A 20,189-nucleotide genomic window follows, 5' to 3' on the forward strand; every position below is an offset into this window, starting at 1 on the left:
TGAATAAATGCAGAGACATTGCGATACGCGGCTAAGGACGTAGCACCGAGCACGACAATATTCACAGGAAATGATTAATCGCCGAAAGGTGATTATTGAATTATCATAGCTTTTATTCCTTCTTTTCGACCAGTCTAATGTTCTTTTAGATTGATCGTGAACAATGGAAAGGAAAGAAGCTTTCATCGTCCGATTGATCTTATCAATCTGTTTTCATGTCCACACGTGTCGCCCTTCAAATGGTTTTGCTAATGGCGTGCTCTTTGTAAACAGCACGAGTCGGGAAATGTGTGACACGGAGCTTTAAAATCATTCGATCATATTCCTTTGAAAAGGCCCGTCTCGGTCCGACCCAAGCAGCTCGCGACGTCGAGCGTTTTTCTCCTCTAAGCATGTTGATAGTTTTCAGAGCTTCCCCTGGGGACAGTAATGCAGCTCGTGAGGCAGAAGCCGCCGCTGCGGGCCGCGAAAACAGTCGACGGGATTGAGGAGGTAGCCGACGATCGCTACCGGCCTGCGTAGACCGGTGCTGGCCAATCAGAGAGCGGATCAGCGCCATCTACCGGCCGTCAGAGAGCCCGGCCGGCTCGGCAGCCTGTGGAGCGGCCGGCGCCGAGCAGTGCGGAATCGGTGACGGAGGGGGGTGCACGCCGCGCGCTGCAGTGGGGCTGGAGAGACATTTGACTGGTGTGTGATCGGTGCTGGGACGGCTGGATAGTGTGCAGAGCTGAACATTGATTGGAAGTGGCAGGAGGTGTTATAGGGAGGCCCTGAAGGCGGTTTGAGCGGTGGAGGAGACTGCAGGGAACATTATCACAGGTAAGAAAGTTTACGTGACAGGATTTAAAGCTTTCTTGTACCATATGTATGTCCTGACTTGGGACACATGAGTGACTGTATAACGTGCTTGCAACCATGTCGAGGTGAAATTTATATGCATTTAAACTCATACGATACCAACGCCACTGGTTATAATCAAATCAGCATTCATGGCAAGTGTCCTACTATCCACAATGTTTTGGCTTGCGTGTGCTGATTGATTTGATCAGCATTACATGTATAGTGAGCTGCCATGATTGATGGCTGCCCGCGCACAAAAACGAGCTGTCATGCAACCGATGCAATTTTAATCGACATTTCGTGGATGTGAATGATAGCTGGGCAGTGGGCACATTTTTGGCCCTCACCCACACTCCACTGTCAACCGGACCTAAATAAACGCGAAATACTGCCGACGATATGCTCAATTGGCGCTGAGGATAGCATAGCATGACGCTGATACTATGTATAGTTTCCTTCATTCTCCTTGAACCGACAAGGCCTGCCAGTGGCACGCGACACTAGGACAGCTCCTGCCAGAGTGCTTTGAACCGTATTGTGTACGGACATGCAATGAATCACAAGAGACATCTTGGTTCACTGAAGCTGTCACATTTTATTCGGACCGAGTTCAGAGGTAGATTCGCCTGACATTTGGGCCACGTCCGAGACGAGAGATCTATGAGGTCGTTTGCTTGAATCATTGTCACCTTGATCATAGTCCCCGAATAGCCAGCGCCCGGCGAATATTTACTTTATTTCCATGCGAGACGTGCTATTTCAGAGAGAGCAGAGATCCGTTTGTCAAATCAGGATGGCGCTATGTAACGAGATGTCAAAGGACATTACAACGATGCATGAATCATATCAGTAGCCTACTAATTGTACTCCAGCGCCATAATAACGTAGCTTTCCTGTTTTGTGACTATTTTGCCGGAAAAAGGCGCAGTAGTACAAAGCAGCGTCAAATCACCATTGCCATATTCTTACTAACAGCGTGTAAGAATATGGCAATCCCTAAAAAAAATCCCTACAGGATTTTTTTAGATCGTCTTTGCTGGAAGGTAGAAGACAAAATTCTGGAACTTCCTGTATTTATTAAATCTAATTGTAATACCAAAGTAGTCGATCTGAAAGTGTGTCTTATTAGAATCCCATATGTCTCGTTTCAGTGCGGCGCGGTATGAGTATCTTGTTTGCTTTATCACTTTTGCATGGCAATTTGTCATTTTCCATGCTTAATGCTTGCATATAACTATGCGATGTGACGTAAACAGAAAATGATAATTTTAGAATGGTTCTTATTGATTCAATCACAACAGTTCAATCAAACAAACCATTTTGTTATAGCTCGCACACAGCAGTATTGGTATGCGGGTTTACGTGGGTTAGCAAGTTTTCCTTACAATTTATCTATCCTGAACATACTATCGGTGAAAATATCTCTCCTATCTGCCGTTAAATCTGCCAACTGTTCTGCATCAATTGAAAAACTCACGTAAACCACGTAAATTACACGGTCTGCTTTCAATTCGGTTCGGCTTGGCAATAAAACTTGTCAGTAATCACTCCATGGCCGTAAATCACCGATTTTACCGCAAGATTACGTCCGGCTGACACTCACAAAGTGCCAATAGCAGCGTTAGCAGTCATGCACCGGTACCTGCGGCTCTGAAATCCCGTCTGACACGGGTAAGACGGTAGCTGGACAGTTCCCCGGTAGCCCATTCTGAAGGTCAGGCTCGGGGCGGCGGCGGTTATTTGAGCGGCGGAACCGGCGGGTCGGAGGGGTGCGGCGCTCCAGGGTGGCGCAGGGCGATAGGCGTTATCACAAGTGTATTCGCGGCCATTAGGGCGACGTAAGAAAAGAAGAAAACGTCTGGCCCCAAGAACTTTGAATTATCAGTTAGCATGCAAATTTTTCTTGATGTGTAGAGAATCTATGAATAATTATTAGAGAAAATTTGCAATTAAAATTTTCCTATTATGTTTTTCCATCGTTTGAACAATATATTCTTTTGCTAAGCTAGAAACACTGATTATAAATAGTTCCAGCATCATCGTCAAGAACAATAAGGACGGTTTGAAGTGAATACAACTATCTAAACGGTTTTGTAAGATGTGAAGATCACTTCTAAAATTGCCTGTAGAAATATTGAAGGCAAAAGTTCGCCTTTTTCACAAGACGGATGTCTATAAACCTATTCAACGTGTGACAACTCTGCCGATATTTCGTCGCCTACAGCCCAGCTTTCCCTAATGACCGCTAGAGGCGCTGCTATCGATGTCCGCCCGTACCGCCTAACGGGACAGGGACAGGAGTGACAGAGGTCACCGGGGCAGGGGAGCCGGCGGGTCTCCACGTGCCGCCCTCCCGGCGCCGACGGAAGTCGGCTCCCGCCCGCTCCCGGGGTGTCGCCGTGCCGGCTCCTGTTACCCCATGCCGCACCCCCTTGGAACCCCTCCCGCACCCCTCCTTCACCCTGGTCCGATGGGGAAAGGGGTCGACTACTAACGCAACTTTTCGTTCCCCCGAAAAGGCTGGATTTGTCCCGTATACGGGACAAATATATCCGTATAGACCCGTATAGACCTCTCCTGTCTCCATATCCTGTGCGGCGCTATAGCGCCACACTCTCTGATCCAGCGCGGTATGAACGGCTGACATATGAATGGCCCGCCGACACAGATGGATGGTGACCAATCGCATTCGGAACTATTCGACAACGTCGCTCGTTTCATGAACATCGTTTGTCTTGCTCTACGCAATGGTGAAAAGATGCTGATACTGGACGAATGATACACGATTTACAACTTACGAACAACCCGAGCTGTTAGCGGCTTAGTCAGTCGCGGACTGGGTCCATATTGTGTCCAGCTCGGTCAGCCATACCTACTCGCATGTCTTGTCCGCCCGTAGTTGTATTGTGCTTCCCAGACCGGCAATGACTCGGCGTGGAGGGCGGCTGGCGAGGAACCGACGCGGGAAGAAGGGGTGACACTCGTGCAGCTCTTTTGAAGTTGTAGCTGTTTTGCATTTAAATTGAATACGTGACAAGTAGCAGTCGTTTAGGAGCCACCCACTGCCATCTGGGCCGCCCCGAGAGACTGCGGGGCGCGCCAGAGTCGGCCTCCAGTTAATGCCCAGCTGAAGGCGGGAGATGTTTGGTGGCGGGCATTGAGCTGACGTGAATGGGTGCTCAGCCGGCGGCCCGTCGACTCCGTGTCCCAGCCCGCTAAATGAGCAAACAGCCTCTGTGATGGAGCGCCGTGCGGGAGCGACCCTCAGGAGGAGAACGCCCGGCAGATCAGGGCTTAGCGTAATTGGATATCAGCAAACAATGTCAGCTAATGAATGCGATTCCGCCGGGGGATGGATGGGATGGCACTAAAAAGCTGGTTATTATGACTCTCATTCATTTACACTGATGGGCAGCTAAACTAAAGCGTCGACAAATGAGCTGGCAATGAACACGAGCAGACATTTCCTAGCAAACCTCAGGGCCGTAAAATCCACCTCTGAATGGCCCTCTATGGTCTGCGTGCACGATAAAACACGGCGGGATGTAAACGGTGTCGGCGGCGGAGCGGCCGCGGCCACACGGGCCCGGTTCTGCCGTCTCGGCCGTGTTTGCTGGTTCGAGCAGCTGGCGGATAAACACACGGCCGCCGGCCGCGCCGTCTCACACAGTGCCCTCCTGTGTCGGTCCGCCGGCGGCGACGCGGCGCGGACCGGCGCCGTCCCCGTGCGCACACATTGTGCCGTCTATTTGTCTAGTTTATCTTGTTTGTTTTGCCTGCTGTGTCTCTTTGGGCAGGACTTTCAACATCTCAAAAACTGTTTGGCGGCGTGTAGCGGATTTATGATGACGCCGCGCCTAACGGGCCGGTAACAATGGCGTCTGTTGACGCCGGCGCCGGCGGCCGATGACGCCGGCGGTCTGTGTGCATCCGCTGACGGATGTTTGAGCGCCGCGGTAAAGAGCACGGTGTGAGCTAACGACAGCCAATGTAGGACCGGCAGCCCCGGCCCCGGTCCGAATCTGCCGGCCGACCGCGCGATGTCGTAACTGGGAATTGCGGCGTCTCCTGCAGTTTCTGCTATCGAATATAAGCTCTCTGCCATGAGAAAACTTTATATTTTTGATTCAACGATAGCATGATTTTTATGCACGTTCCCGTGGATTTTATGCAATTCACTCCTCGCTCAATACCAGTCGATCGGCCAGTCATGAGCGCCATTCATTCGGTCTGAGTCACCGACTCTCTCCCCCGGTGTCCCTGAGCTGGGCTCCGGGAATGACCACCACCTCCCCAGGCCACACTCGCTCAGGCGGACGCGCCTGTCCATAGCTATTTGTTTACCGGCTCCTGGCACATCCGTTCAGAATGGCACCGCGGGGGACGCTCCATCACATCTCTGAAATGGCCCGGAGAATGCGTCATATCCGCTGTCAGGGCCCAGGCGCTGGCGATGCATTTCACCCTCAAACCGGCCAGTTTCCACCTCATCAGTCGCGGTGCTTGCCAGCTACATTTCCCTTTCAGCTAGACCATTGTAGTTTGTACCCAGTGCCCATGCTTGGTCAGACTGTCTTTGTCTCTCGAGTAGTTCCCACCTTGTCAAAGTCGCGGCACTCTGCGGCATTCTCCCAGGCCGTTTTCGACACGCGTTTTTGTCGGTGTGCGCGGCTCTCCCTTCACTTGGTTGAAATACCGACTGACCGCAAAACCCACGGAACTTGGTGTGCACTGTGTGCTGTGTGGTATGTGACGTGCGGTGTGCACGGCATGTGGTGTGCAATGTACAGTGTGTGATGTACTATTGGTCTCAAGATAAGGGTCCAGGCGACCTGTAGGTTTGATGCGGTGAATACCCCCACCTTCGCCACACTCGCTCGGTGCTACGGAGCTCCGATCTCGCGACCGGTCACCTGTACTTGTAGACTGTGCCGCATGACATAGCAGTCGAGCGGGCCAGCGGAGCTTAGGCGGAAACTAGCGCCGCGTTTGACAGAGAAGGACGCTCACCATTCCGGCGGGAGGGCCGCTCGCCATTTTAACTCCATGTAGCGTCTCGCTGACAATGCAAGACACTACAGGACGACAATATATCGTTCCACAAAAGTTATGTCCACTACCTATGACAGCACTTTCCTGTTCCTAATCGTGTCCACACCTGAGGGATGACGATTCAGGCTGCACTCCTGCATTGCGCGGCCCTTGGCCGCAGAGCATGAGGTGACGAACGAACCTCGGGTCACGGATCACCGAGCTACGGCCAGTTTCACAGAGATTGTCCACCTGAACGGCTGCGTCGCTACGTGAATGTCTGAAATTTTTATCAAGGGAGCTGAACCAGACAGTCGGCATGCTCCAGGCCGAAATGACACAGCGTGTCATTGCTGATTGGTTGGGACATCTGCCTGTTGTTTTTGTTTGCAAGTCTTAATTATAGACGAACTGTCTGCACAGTCCGGTGTTGGTGGGATAAGCATACGGCTGCTGGCAGTGTTGCTGATCGTTCCAGTTTGCCGGCGTGCGCCTGCCGCCTACCATTTCAAACGTTACAGAAATCGCATTGAAAAAGGCGACCGGGAAGAGGGGCCAGTACTTGGCGACAAAATTGGCCAAGCGGCTCGCGCTGAAGCGCTATCACATCTCCAAACAGGACCGTGAGACGCAATTGGAAGAGCTCTCCGAGGCTTATTATCTACCTTCGGCCCAATACTAAGCCAACGCATTGTCAATGACATGTTGACATGCATTTTCAATCAGGACGGTGCGCCAACTCATCGTTCTGCCAAGGCCTAGCGGTGGTGCGAATTGAACGTGCCAGACTTCTGAAGTAAAGAGATGCTAGCCGGCTGCCCTCCGGACCTCATCCTGATCGACGAACTTCGGGCTGTCGTCAAGCAGGACCTGGACAAACAGAAGCCGGCGACCAGCCTCGGCGCCTTGTCGTTATACAGCTCAAACGGGCATGATAAAAAATCCTGCCGTATTTACTGCACAACCTAGTTGCCAACATGCAATTTGCGCTCGTATGTAAGTCCCTGTTCGTGGAGAATAAACTGAACGCTAAAGAGAATCGCTGTCCCCTATGTAGTAACTTAGAGAGAACATTTGTTAGAGGATAAAACTTATGCCGGACCATGTAGCTCACGCATCATTCATTGCAGTTTCACCTTAGACTGCAAGACGTGGCAATTTGTTTAGGACATAGCAATTAATGTTGTTATGATCGGCATACCGCCGAGAACGTCACTATTTATATCATTATCTTAACGGTTGCATATTTCAACCTTCATAGCTTTTAATTTCCTACTGTTTCATATAATTTCATTTATGGCGCTGAACAAGTGTTGAACAGTTCATTTCAATAACTGCATTGTTAAACCTCCGGTAGGGTTAACCATTAAACAATATGTTAAGTGTTACTCTCGCCCCGTTCGCTATGTGTTCGCTTTTTATAATTCTATCAAACGTGATATCATTCCAAGGAAGCACTAATAGAGTGTAGAAGCCATTCCCACTGATGGGACTCGAAGCGATGCAGCTAGGTAATGCATAAGGCTGATTGGCGAACTTCAGCTTGTAGACAAGACAAGGAGACGTTCTCAAAAATCAAATCCAGACGTAACAAGCATATTTCAAGAGTGCACGTATCTCGTTGTCATTGTATCCGTTATTCCTCGTCGGACCTATCGGCTTTCTGAATACCGAGAGACGTCTAGAGTGTGTGTGTGTGGGGGGGGGGGGGGGGGGTGAGGACCCCGCCGCCGTTTCGCCCATTATTAAGCTAAAAGCCTTGCAAACAAAAACAACACCCAGCGATTCATAATCAAGTTAAAAGTGTCAGATCAGCATGTGACCTCTGAGGTTAGGTCACGTGCACAAGTGCAGGGTGTTCATTAGCGAATGACGTAAAGTAAGCCCCCGCTGGAGCCCCAAATGATCGCCGGCCATCGTGTAGACGAAGCCTTCGACGACTCACGGCAGCGTTCAGTTCATCAAGGGTCTTGGACTCTTGAGTTCGCTCAGCAATTTGAGTTGCTTGAGGTTAGACGGTGAAGTCCAGGCAGGAAAAATCCAGACTGCAGAGTGACCAGGGCGGGTGCTGGGATCTTGTTCAGTTGCTCTAAGGTGAAGAGATTCTAGCAATTCTTCAGTAATCTGTCCAGTATTCACGTTCACAATGGCTTAAGAAACCTGGGAAGGCATTTTTTAATATATGGGCTTCTGATGTCAATTACAGAAAGTCGTGATACCGATACCAAACCAAATACCAACAGGAACCGTGGGAAAATACCGAAACCGAGCCGACTTGGGAATATCAGGGAAATGCCAACTTTTTACCAAAGTCACAATCTCTTTTACAGTAGCGAGGATTCACAATACCAAAAAAAATACCAAATGTGTTAGCCTCGAAACGCCAAATACCAAGTTGGTATCGGTTTGGTATCGGTATGCCAAAAAGTTGGTATTTTATTGACATCTCTAATATGGACATCCTCCACAAGAAGAAACTGAACTGGAAACATTATCGTCCGATCCTAATTACCGTCATCTCCCCTGACAGCATGGTGTCGAGGCTGGAAGCGTGCACCTTTCGGCGCACGGCTCAGTGAAGCGGAAGAATGATTCGAAAGGGTGATATTGAGTGACGAAAAGTGGCTCGCGCTACAGCAAGCAACCGCAAGAATAATACAGGCTCCTTCGCCGAAGAATCCACAAAAGTTGATTCCATACAAGGATGTGCACGGAGCGAAGGTCTTGGCCGAGGTCTGCCGCACGGAGAAGCAAGTTTTCTTCGAGCGGCACAACTGATTTCTGTTTGTGCTATGTAAAATGTCTAAGATTTATCATTCCAACGGTGAGCTGTTTATGCAATATGTCGTACGCCTCTGGCGGGGCTGACTTTATGTCATCTTTTATTGATGACCCTGTAATTTAGAGGATAGCGCGTGGATGTTTAAATGCGGTTATCCCGCACCGTAGACAGTGTTTACAATTGCTTCACGTGCAAAGAGCCAAAGAGAGAAACTTATGAGATGTCGTGTAACTGATTTTTTAAACGTCTAGACGATTAACAAACTGTTAAACGTCTAGTAAGCATTTCGTCTAGTCTGAAATATGTCGTATTTTCATATAAAATGTATTCTTTATCATTAAGCGCCCGAAAGATATCGGCGGTACGGGATAACATTATTTAACCGCTCGTAAGTAGAAAAATATTTTAAACGTCTCGCCTAACCGCTCGACGTTTAAAATATTTGTTCTACCTACTCGCGGTTAATATCTAACCACCTTGTATTTCAGTTGGAACGGTAGTATTTCAGTTGGAACGGTAGTTAATATATATTAGGTAAACCGCGTTAAACGTCGAGTCGATAGGCAAGACGTTTAAAATATTTGTCTACCTACGAGTGGTTTAATAATTTTATCCCGTACCGCCGGCATCTTTCGGTCACCTAAGTTAAAAATACATTTTATGTAAAAATACGGCATATTTCAGACTAGACAAACTTCTAGACGTTTCACAAATCAGGTAAACGACATCTGACAATTTTCTCTCTTTGCACGTGAAGCAATTGTAAACACGGTCTACGGTCCGGAATAATTACAAAAAAAAAAACTCCAATATCTATGTAACGTCGTTTATGACGTTGCACATGGTTCACAACGCAAAAGTTGAGCATCGATGTTGCAAGGAGTGAAGCAACACGAGCACGACTCCATGTGCAAACGATTGTCGTAAATCATTTTTTTTTTGTCATCAACATAAATTTAATATTTCCTTTGTTGAATTATGATGGTGAGGGAGAGAGAGGTCACGTCATTGACCTAGCTTTACGTGAACTTCTAGAAATTACGAGACATAAAAGTTGCATGGTCTCGGAAGAAGATGAAGTCCTGTGAGTTTTATTTATCTGCAGAAGTTGACCTAGCAATGGCGGAGTTGCCAAGCCGCAATATTTTGGGACCGAGTGAAGTCTTTTATGACGTCATAGGTCAGTGACTCGACAAGAATTGAAAATGTAATTGGTCGTTGGTGTCACCAGAGAATCGGCTTGAATCAAATCAGGTGTGCTATTTTTCAGCTTTCAGGTTTCCTTGTTGAGAGCAATCGCAAGAAGTCTGGGGTAGGTAACACCCGTCACCCTCATCTATGGAAAGTAATGCTTTTGCGGAGCGACCTTCAAAGCTAGTGCGCCCCATGCAATGTCGTGTTTTCAGCTTGCTGTCGGTTTTCCAATATATGGAAGCCAGTTACAGGCGTCTCTTACATAGTCTCTCATTGGTCAATCGCACACACCACGTGTGGTTCATCAACGGCCAATGAGAAGATGAGAAACGCCAGCAAACTGACAGCATGCTGATTGGTGATCAAACAGCGCCCTGACCCCACCCCTCCCATCTATCGCTGACACCCTGGTCGGTAACTCGTCTCGAGACGCGACTGAGCCAGGCCCTTCGACCGGTTACCGCCGCCGGCATAATTCCGCCTGATTCCGACTGCACCGCTGGACACCACACTGCGGCCAGCGACCCCGCTGTCAGACTCGGGCCGAACGCACCCCCTCCCCTACCCCCACTCCAGCTGTGGCGAGGGTGAGGGTATTCACCGCATCAAACCTACAGGCCGCCTGGACCCTTATCTTGAGACCAATAGTACAATGAACGGTGCGGGTATGAGTTGCATGAGTTTTTGTGTTGCTGTGCTGTTGTAGTGCTGTGCTGTGCTGTGTGCGCTGTGCAGTGTGCCCCGCAGTGTGCTGTGCGGCCCGTCGGTGAGCCCCGGAGAGCGCCGTCGCCGGGGGCCGGCCGGTGCCCGGTAATTGATTGGGAGGCGGGGTAGCGCCCGCTCGCCGCCGACCAGTGCGGCTCTCTCCAGCGGCTCTTTGGGCAATAACCGTCCGTTCTGACGGGACAGCTCCGCCCCGCTGTACATTACCGCGTCACCGCGGCGCCTCGCAGCGGCAGGGGACGGGATGAGGGTCACCTCACCACACCTCGGCGCCTCGCAGCGGTAGGGGACGGGAGGAGGGTCACCACACTTCACCTCGGCACATTCACAGGGGAAGGAAGAGGTCACCACATCACACCTCGGCACATTACAGGGGAAGGGGAAGGGAGGTCTCCACAACTCGGCGCTTCATATGGCGAGAATGAGGGATAAAGGAAAGGCTGGAAGGTCACCACCCATTGCCTCGTTTGGGCAGCAACTCTGCAGGAGTTCGCAACGGAAGGAAAAGGAATATTTAACATTCCATCGGTTGTTACCATAGAAAGTTCTGCTGCTTCAACATTGTGTTAACATTCGTTCATTCATTTAGCATCGAGCTTTCTTTCACCTTGCTGACTGCTGTAATACTTCACCAACACAATCGTGAAATAGAAGCTCGCGCACACAATGAAATCGCTTACAGTTCAAGCTCCACTCGTTCACGTTTGTTCAGTTTTCATGCGCTCCCACTCACCACTCACAGTCGCCCCTCAGACGTCATGTCGTACATCTCTGAGCGCTCGCGCACGGTTCTCCGAGCTGTCCTGAATCACCCCTGAGTTTTCATTTCACGCAGACGTGACCGCCCGCTCGCCGGCCAGCTAATCGGCGGCTCAAATCGCCAGTAACTACCGAGTCAGCTCGGTGGCCGCGTGTGCTGCTCCCACGGGGATCGGAAGGAAATTTCGGTTCGTCGCCGGCGTGCTCCGCCGCGGGGACCGAGCTGTCAGATCACCGGTCATTTCGGGAGTCGTTTGGAAAGCGTCCGAGAAGGACTTTGTCGCAGTCGCACGATTGGAGATAGCGGGATGGCTGCGTCTCGGTCAATCACACTTTACGGTTCCTTATCGTTTTCAAAGTAGTGACTACAGTGCATGACCAGATACGGTCATTGCTGGGCGAGCTTGGTGACGAAGTCCGATGGCTTAGTCACATGGAACTAGACACATGCCTGAATATGACGCGATATATGACGCGGCGTCATTGTTTGGTCATGTGCCGTCGGCCGTCGTGACTTCATCGATTCACAACACTCTTTGTGGAGCGTCGGCCCACACCTTACCGGCTCTGAGCCCATCCAATGACCCACACCCTCCCACTTTTGAAGGGATGAACGCCAACTTTCGTGAGAAGCTACTACTAATCCTGTTTGTTCGCTGCTGCTTCCCACCAAACATGGACAGATTTATCACCGTTTCCGACAAATATGTGCACCCACGATGGGCTTAGCCAGAACTACTCCCACGTCAAACAAACGGTCACGAGTGGCTCTGTTTTTATTAGGGATTTGGCCTGGGGGACTGTGAGTTATGCTCCGGATGACGTAAGTGGACATCGTTGTTGTTGTTCGTTGTTGTTCCTCATGCCTGTATAAGCTGTTCAGATATGAAGTCACCGGTCAGCTTCGCGCGTTTATTTTGGTCGGAATCCGGTGGACCAGTATGCTCCTATTTGATCAAAGTCTTGGAAGTTACCATGGGCGTAGGAACCTCACGAAAAGTGGGGAGGGGGTGGGGCAGCGAAACTTCAATGCCACTTTGTGGGAGCCCCAATACCCCTATGAAAAAATTATTTGTAGTTTTCTGCTCATCTCACCTTGCTTAACCATTTCCTGCTCTCAGTTTTGTATTTAAATCAGAAATAAAGATTTCACTTAAAAATGGCTGAGAAGTGGGGGGCATGCCCCCCCCTTTTCTACGCCTATGGAAGTTACTGATTTGACCCTCTCATGTTTAGAGCATAGGCTGATCAGCATTGAACATGCTCTGTATACAGAACAAATATCAGCTGATTAGTGATATATTCTCATCTTCAGTAATCTGCTGACGGGGCAGACTCCTCTGCCCAAGCCATGAGCCGATGCTGAGTGATGTACATAGATATGTGATACACGGATATACGCCGCGCCGACCTGGCCGTCTCTGCGCCGAGTACGTCTCGACCAGTGTGCGCTGGCGCGGTCCTCTCCGCCCCGAGTATGGACCGGCGGCGGCGCGGGCACGTCTGGCGGGGCGCCGTGGCTGCGCCGCTGATTTGTAGGGACTCGTTAGCGGTCTAGCCGGTCAGTGGAAAAAATCCTGGGGCGATCGGGCGGCGCCGGTCAGCCGAGCCCGGCCGAGTGGGCCAATTAGTGGCCAGCGCTGACCGAGCGCACTCGGCCGGCGGGACACACTCTGCCCCGCCCTGCCGGCACACTACCCAGTGGCCAGCGTGGTCCCGTCTGGTCCCGCTTGGTCCTGGCTGGTCTCTCCGGACCTCGTCATGGTCTCAACTGGTCTCCTTCGGCACTTATAGATTCCGGCACAAAGAGCCGTTTGGCTCTAGCTCCTACATCTACGCATGCATAAACGGGAATGGTTAAAGGGTTACAGGTGGACTGGTTTTGATATAAAGGCTATAGGAAACACGGAAAGGCATTACTGTAAATGCATGATCATTATCAATTGTTATGCGCGCGGTAACGGCTCTACCTTGTGGGGCGAGGCCAAGGCTGAGACAAAAATTGCCGTTTCACTGTCGGAGGGCTGAAATATGGACGGTTAGCTCTAATTGGCGGTAAATTCCACCGGGCAGGGGCGGCTACCGGGCTGATTATATTAAACGAATTTGTTCTCGTATATTGGATCGTTGTGGCCCCTCTAACAGGAGAAAAACACACATATATCACCGAGACGCGTGGGCCGGTGAGTTATATTTCATTACCTGACCGGAAAATGCTGGGGAATCTTGTTAGTGGACCACCCGATTATGCAAACAGGGCACGAAGGGGCTGACCGGGCCCGTTCTACCTGGAGTCACGAGAGGCCACGCTCGGCTGATTCTGTTGGCGTTATTTGATGTCGATGATAACATGCTTTGCAGCATGACTGGTTACTGGCCATTTTCCTGTATTTTGTGAAGCTAAATGATAATTTGTGGCCAATGTTCAGCTCCTTTTTAGCCGATGCTATAAAAGTTTTAATGATTGTTCAGACTTAGTATGAAAGTGCCGTGTTCGTAATTCATCATGACCAATAGACCGTTAGAACAGTCGAGTGATGCTCATTTTTGTTTTACTTTACGGTTTTGAGGCATCATTTCGTGTCGAATCGTGGCACTGAGGTCTCCGGTCTAGCCGTTGCCTTTACCGCCCGGCATATCGGCGATTGTGACGACTTCCAGCTCTGCGACACTAGGTTCCCCGTTATCAGTCCCTCGTGGACGTGGCCAGCCGATAGCGTATGTGGCGGGTACCAATGATTGACGTATCCCTTAGGCCTGATTGACGTCTGGTCACTGTGACAGAATCATTGACAGGCCGACAGGGCCGTGATTTGCCTGGTGCCTTCGAGCATTGCTGGGCCCAAGGTGGTCTGCATGGACGGCAACTCAGATGCTAATGTCATTGCATATTTCATCAACCTTCTTTGGCAATTTGTTTGCTGACTGGTACAGTTCCCTTTCTTTACTAGGGAAACGACACTTCTAGCGTATTGCTTCCGCAGCCCTTCTAATCCCTGCCATTTCAGTTATTGATTTTATCCATTTTTACTAGAGCTTCTGCAAAAACGCTTATTTCAGCAGGTATATTTTGTTCACTCAACATCAATGTTTTAAAAGTCAATGTGACTTGTAATTACATGTGATGTATTTGATTGATATTGTGCAGCTAATAGCGCTGTAGAAGACAAGCACATTGCGTAAAATGTCACTTGGGTGTCCAATTCTTGGTGACAGAACCAACAGGACGCGTTCGACATCGTCCTATGACATCAGCGTGTCGGTGAGGCCGCTGTCACAACCGCCACTTCCTGCACATTGTTTCAAATGAAAACTGATGACCGTTCGAGAAAACATCCGACTTCTGGGGTCTGTCCATCGTCAGGCGTGACTTCACCCTCAATGAGCGCCAGCAAGTGAACTACAGAATACCTCAGAAGGGCTACAATCTGCATAAGTTGCCGCTGTGTTTTGACGTCGAGTGTTTTCTCTGCGGGTCAGCCGATTACTACCGCTCCGGGGGTTTGCGATCGGGATGGAGGGAGGTGCTCGTTAAACACACGGACCCTCTGGCGCTGCTGGGAGCCGTGTGGATACGGACAACCCTTTTTCAGACAGGCAGCCCTTCACTCGCATAGTTTCACACATATTAAACAGATCGTTTGGACCGCTGAGGTGCGCCAGTCCACCCCAGTTGACCAGAGGTCCGAGCCCGCCCCATCCGTCGAATGACGGCACCCGGCGCGAGGTATGATCGATGCACGCTCTAAAACACACACACAGTCGGCATTCCTCACCGAGACCCATCACTATCAATATTCAATCGCGTCCCTCGGCGTGGAAAAACTAACTTATTTGCACCCGCCGGCGAAGGAGCACTGCGGGCGCGGCGCGGGCGCACCGGGGCGCCGCGGGGCGCCCTGAGAGGGCCGGCAGAAACAAAACACCGTGCCGACCCCGGCGCCCTTCGCCGCCGGAGGCTGACGGGGTAAACGCCTCGGAACCAACAACACACACACCGCCCTCCTCGTCTCCGTGAGCGATCCGCTGTCTACGCGGCAGCTGCGGCCGCCGTCTGTCGGCGGAGAGGGCCGTGTCGCCCGGAGAGGGCCGCGGTGTCGCGCTGACGGAGCGCCCGCCGCCGCCGTGGCGCCCCGGGTCGGCGCCGGGGGCCGATCGTGGCCGGCGCGACGGCCGGCGATTATTCCGGCGAGGACGTGCCGCCGACACCGTCACGCCTGCAATGACATCGCTCCTTCTCTCGGGTCCGCTCCGCCGCCGGCAGCCGCGCACCTGACTGGGCGCCGCTCCCGCCGGGCGCCCGTCTGCGCGCACCGCGGGCGCCGGCGCCCCGCGGCGCCCCGTGGCGCCGTGCAGGCCAACTGGTGACACGTGTGCCCGCGGCGCTCAGTGGCTGCACGTGTGTGCAGAGCGCCGGGCGGTGCTCGTGTCGAGACACGCGCCGCGGGGAGCGCCTCCCCGACATCGCCCCTTGTCACGGGAGCAGGTGCTAATTGATTCACGACCCGTGTGTGTGTCGCCACGCCAAATTGGCGCTCTGCGTCGTCGCTTCAAATTGCTGCGCTGGTCAGCTAGTCCTGTCTGCCGACAGGGATGACGTACTGTTACAGGCACAACAGTCGGGCCCGGTGAGTGAAATAATAAACAGCAGTGGGTAGTTATTCATCCGTCTGCCACCAACCGTAAACGCTGTAAACACATCGTATGGCTCGTGTCATCGTGTGACACAGGCAGCTAATGACTTTGGGTGGCGACTTGTCGCAACAACTTGTCAATGATCGGCTGCAGACCGCGGCCTTATATGGCTGCGTGGAACAGGCGGGCTGTGGCAGTGCGTCAGTCGGCATGTCAGAGGCGAACCTGAGAGCAACTGTAGACGTGATGCGTACCAACGTAGTTCAGTTAGCCGTTTCATAGTTCCAATAGGCTAGTCTAAGCTTTTTTCACTTTATTGTCAATACAACATAACCTTTTCATTTGCACACTTTGGTTTTACACTTAGCATACCTTACATTACACATTAGGTAATACATTGCATACTTCCATTACACACACACATTTTTTCCTGCCCCGCCCCGCATCGCCCCGCGAAATTACACATATTCCCGTTCTCGCTGGGGCGATGCCCCAGGCCGCCGGCCGAGCCCGCGACCAGTCAACCCGATAGGTTGGCGAGCCGCGCGCCCGGCCGGCCGGCCGACCCTTGATAGTGTCGGCCTCCGGTTAGCCGGGTTGGGTTAGGGGCGGGCAGGACGCGTGAGGCTAGTCTAAACTTATTTGTTGACATGTTTAGCACTGTTTTATAAAACTACCCTTTTTAATGCACCTCTAAAGAGCTTAGTGAAATTAGGTAGAGCGTTGCCGAATCGATACCTATGTGTAGCAAATTACCTATCAGCTTGCTCCGGCACATTGCCCCAATAATTATATCCCATTTTTATATTTCACGGCGCTATTTCTTCCTGCCTCATTGACAATGCTACTACCAACCGAAATAAGAGGGAGCTATTAACCCTAACTGGCGCCAAGTTCCGCCGTGCTCCGCTGCCATTGTGACACGACCGGCGTTCGAACGGTGCTCCGTGTGCGGCCTCTCTAATCCGTCGCACGCGCTGCGTGTCGCGCCCGTCGCTTCCGAACGACTCCCGGGGTGGCCGTACGGGTCACCTACGGGCACCAGGACGTGCCGGCCGGCGGACGACGCACCGGAACGGGCCGGAACGGCGCCCGGGGACGGGCGATTCTCCGGGCGATGGACCGCGCTGACCGTGCGGTGGCGGCGGAGATAGGGAGGGAGGGAGAGGGAGAGGGAGAGGGAGAGGGAGAGGGAGAGGGAGAGGGAGAGGGAGAGGGAGAGGGAGAGGGAGAGGGAGAGGGGGAGGGAGGGAGGGAGAGAGAGAGAGAGAGAGAGAGAGAGAGAGAGAGAGAGAGAGAGAGAGAGAGAGAGAGAGAGAGAGAGAGAGAGAGGAAGAGGAGAGGGCGAGATGGCCATGGGAGAGGAAGGGGTTGTTGATAATGCAAATGTGGGAGGTGAGTGCAAACAGGAGATGACTGGCGAATGAGTAAACAGAATCAGTGAGCATAAGATGGAGGACGGTGGACGAATGGCGTTGGACGGTAAATGGTGGACAGCTCGGACGCCTTCAGACGCCGGTGACATTCCTTGTAGCTATCATATGCTGCTCTTAAGTATGATAGTCAGTAAAGTATAGTTCCGCTAGTGCAACAATCTAATCTTTTTGTTTTACTTTCCAACCCACTATTAGTCTTGCACTATCTCAATCCACTCATTATCAACGTCTAGCTGGGCTCAAATTCAGCGTGCGTGACACTGTAATACACGACGTCCGCCATCCATTGATATATGAGCCCGCTGTTCACCAGAATAGAACGGGGGTCATCTCGTCCAGCGGCCTCCTGAATCCTGACGTGACCTCCATGCGGGCTCCGGCCGCCGCCGTCTCACCATCCATTTTCATCTGGCGCCGGCCGCCGCGGCTTCTCGCGGCGCCGTATTTCTGGGCCCGGCACATTTCTAGCCCGATATTGCGGTCGGACGCGTCAGAGACGACGACCGACGATTCGCGTCGACTTCGGCAGGAACGTGTCGTCTGTCTCTTCCCCTCTCACTCTGTCTCCCTCTCTCCGGCGATGGTGAGGCCGTCCCCGACCGAGAGACTCCACAGAGCCCAGCAGGACCGACAAAGGAGCTCGGAAAGCTCCCGGTGCGGCAGCGGTACCAGGGCCCAGTGCCGGCGCCGGCCACAGCCAGGGAGAGGCCAGGAGGACGACCGAGCGAGCGCACGTCGATATTCGATCACAGTCGAGCAGGCTATTCTCCGCCGGCGAGCCACCGGCGCGACAGAAAGCGACCGTCGAGAGGGACGAGAGGCTGAGTGGCCGCCATCCACCGGCCGACGAATGGGGGCGCGGTCGCGAACAATACGACATCGAACGAGGGTGCTTAAAATAGCCCTCCAGCCCTCCGAAATTCGGCGGAATGAAAGGCGGTTTTGTGGGCGATTGGCCCATCGAACAGCTGTGAATTTGAGATCCGTGTTTGAATGCTAATCTCTCGTGGTGCGTGGTAGTCGGATCAGCGTAATTCGGGAGCTGACCCGTAATTCGGGAACTTCCTGGATTATTTACAGCGACGGAAAAATGCAGATTTTAGAATTATAAATGATCGGTGGGAAAGGTGAAATTATTTCCTGTGTGTGATGTCACAGTCGAAAACAAAATGGTGTGTTACTACACTTAAATGAAGAATAACCTGTATTACCAGTGCCGATGTACAGGGTGATTTTTTTAACTGTTAAAAAGTAAACGTCAATGGTGGTCCCTAAATCGAAAAATGGCGTGCAAAAAAGCAATGCACGTGATAGATAAATCTGGGACATTTTGTATGGTGTCATCATTTGTCCCTTTTAACCGACGGCCTCGGCCCCAATGAAGCCTGAAAATGACCCACCAATCGGGCACGCATGGTCCACCGCCGTTCAGTAAGGAACGACACAAAACGATGATTTTGAAGCATTGAGGCAGTTCGAAGCATACGATGATCAAGGAGATACCTCAGAAAGACGTTAAATAACGCATGAACAAGCTTGTAGTCATAAATAACCTTCAAACGGTCCATCTGGCGTATGAGCAGCTTTTGAAGAATCAGTCTTCAGGGAGAAAGAAAAACAGCGAATCAGACACCATCAGGGCCGCCAGTATCAAAATCCTCGACCTGCCCTCCCTAAACTTCTAGTTTTTGGACCCAGCTATGGCAGATATAACAAGAAAACAGTGGAAATATCTGGCAGAGCTGAAAATGGGCGATAGGAGCCTTTTCAGTCCGCCTAATGAGTATGGGAGTCCATGGTGCTGTTCAACACGTGCTCAGGCGGGCTGATTCGTGTCGGTGAGAGAGGGGGTAACTTCAAGCACAAGTAAAATGCACGATAGACGTTCCTTCACATCGTGTCTGTATGAAGTCAAAATGTCCCAGAATGCTCGTCATCCTGGCATATAATTTTGCAGGATATATTTGCATTTTAACCCCACTAGACCTCATTACTTTTTAACAAGTAAAAAAAATCACCCTGTACATATGTGCCTGAACAGCGTTACGTTTTACACCCCATCCAGTCCTTCAGTCCCACTGCTTCTTGTCTCAAACCATATCCTCCTGAGGCAAACTATTTAGATGCCTCACCGAGCCTTCTCAGTTTCCTGCTGACGGTGCAACCATGGGCTAGCATTTTAAATGGAGGATTTAAGTTGCTCTGACATATGAGTCCCGCCGGAGCCCTTCATATGAGAGAAGCGCTCATACTAGCGAGGAGGCAGTCTGCACGCCATATGGCCTTAATATTTCATACCACTTTTAATTTCCTCACATCCCTTGGACCACCCAGCGCACATTAAACAGGCGGACACAGTTGTCACCCACATGTCTCCTCACCACCTGGCTGGCACCCCTCCTCCCCTGTCCCCGCCGCCAGCGCGGGTCTCCCCGGCGGACCGTGCTTCCGGAAGCTCCCACACGAAGAGAGCCCGGTGCCACCGATTAATCAGCTCACTGTGCGGTCCCGGCCGCAAAAACCCGCCGCCGCTCCCAGACGTGACCGCCGCCAGCTGGGACCGGGCGAGACGGACGACGGAGCGGCGACTGTGGTGGTGAACCGGGCTCTGAACCGGGCTCTGAACCGGGCTCTGAACCGTGCTTTAGACCCTATTTGGACTCTTCCCTGAACCGTGCTCTGAACTGTGCCCTGAAATGTGCTGAACCTACCCCTGAACCGGGCGGAACCCACCCCGAGATGTCAGGGAGTCTGTCGCGCCCGGCTGACGAGTCATGCAGTCAGACCGC

At 51.8% G+C, this 20,189-nt stretch overlaps 1 protein-coding gene across 2 annotated transcripts in view; it reads left to right on the forward strand.

Annotated features, from left to right (window-relative positions):
- Positions 1-618: 618 nt before the first annotated feature.
- Positions 619-20,189, forward strand: part of LOC122381084 (discoidin domain-containing receptor 2-like) — a 42,403-nt gene continuing 22,832 nt past the window's right edge. For both annotated transcript variants that reach the window (XM_043364857.1, XM_043364858.1), the window contains exon 1: positions 619-819. The gene's annotated coding sequence lies outside the window, so the exon portion shown is untranslated. The remainder of the gene's footprint in view (positions 820-20,189) is intronic.

The sequence above is a fragment of the Amphibalanus amphitrite genome, unplaced genomic scaffold (assembly GCF_019059575.1).
Source record: "Amphibalanus amphitrite isolate SeventyFive unplaced genomic scaffold, NRLGWU_Aamphi_draft 000113F_arrow, whole genome shotgun sequence".
NCBI classification, from domain to species: Eukaryota; Metazoa; Arthropoda; class Thecostraca; order Balanomorpha; family Balanidae; genus Amphibalanus; species Amphibalanus amphitrite.